Consider the following 1,089-nt stretch of genomic DNA (forward strand, 5'->3'; position numbering starts at 1 on the left):
TTATACAGATCTTTCACTTCCTTAGTTAGAGTCACGCAATGTGTTCCGTATGTGTGGGTATGCTGCATCTTCATTTTCAATGATATCTTGAAAGTCTTTAACTTCTTCCTCAATTACTTCTTTGACCTAGTGCTCATTGTGTAGAGAATTTTTCAGTTTCCATGAGTATATAGCGTTTTGTTTTTTCTGTTGCTGTTGAAGTCCAGCCTGTTTGTGTGGTAATCTACTAAGATTCAAGCTGTTATTTAAATTTTCTTGAATCTGTTGAGACTTCTTTTTGAGATGAGTCATATGGCCAATTTTGAAGAGGGGTCTGTGAGGTGCTGAAATGTTAAATTCTTCTGTGCCAGTGAAAAAGTTTGGAACATATCTATTAGACTTACTTGGTTTTTAGCATCTGGTAGTTGCATTATTTCTGTTTGGTTTTTGTTTTAATGACATATTTGTTGGTATTTGGCATTGAATACCAGTACTATTAATTTCTTTGTGTGTGTGTGAGATTTGATCTTTTGTAATGCATCTTTTACAAATGTGGATAGCCTTTCATTTGAGGTATAGGTGTCCTGAATTGAGATATTACCTTAATGTGTTTTTCTTTTGATGAGTATGAAGTGTCCTTCCCCATCCATTTTGATTATTTTGGGTAGAAACTTTAATTTATTAGTTAGAATGGTTACTACCACTTGTTTTTAGGGTGGCTTTCTTGAAAAAAAACTTTTTTTTAATGCTTCATTCTGAAGTTGTGTCTACTTTAGTTGCTGATATGTGTTTATGGTATGCAGTAGAAAAGAAGACCCTGTTTATATGTCTACACTGTTAGACTATGACTTTTATTTGGAATTGAGTCCTTTGATGTTGACTCATATTAATGACCAATGATAGATCCTGTTATATTGTTGCTGGAAATGGTAGTGAATGTGTGTGTGTGTGTGTGTGTGTGTGTGTCTTTATGTGTGTGAGTGTGTGTGTGTGTGCTTTTCCTCCTTGTGTTGGAGTTTTCCTTATAATATCCTCTGTAAGGCTAGATTATTAAAAAGATGTCTTTCAAATTTTGTTTTGTCATGAAATATCTTAGTCTTCCTCCCTTGG

This window comes from Mus caroli, unplaced genomic scaffold, assembly GCF_900094665.2.
Source record: "Mus caroli unplaced genomic scaffold, CAROLI_EIJ_v1.1 scaffold_4138_1, whole genome shotgun sequence".
NCBI lineage: Eukaryota > Metazoa > Chordata > Mammalia > Rodentia > Muridae > Mus > Mus caroli.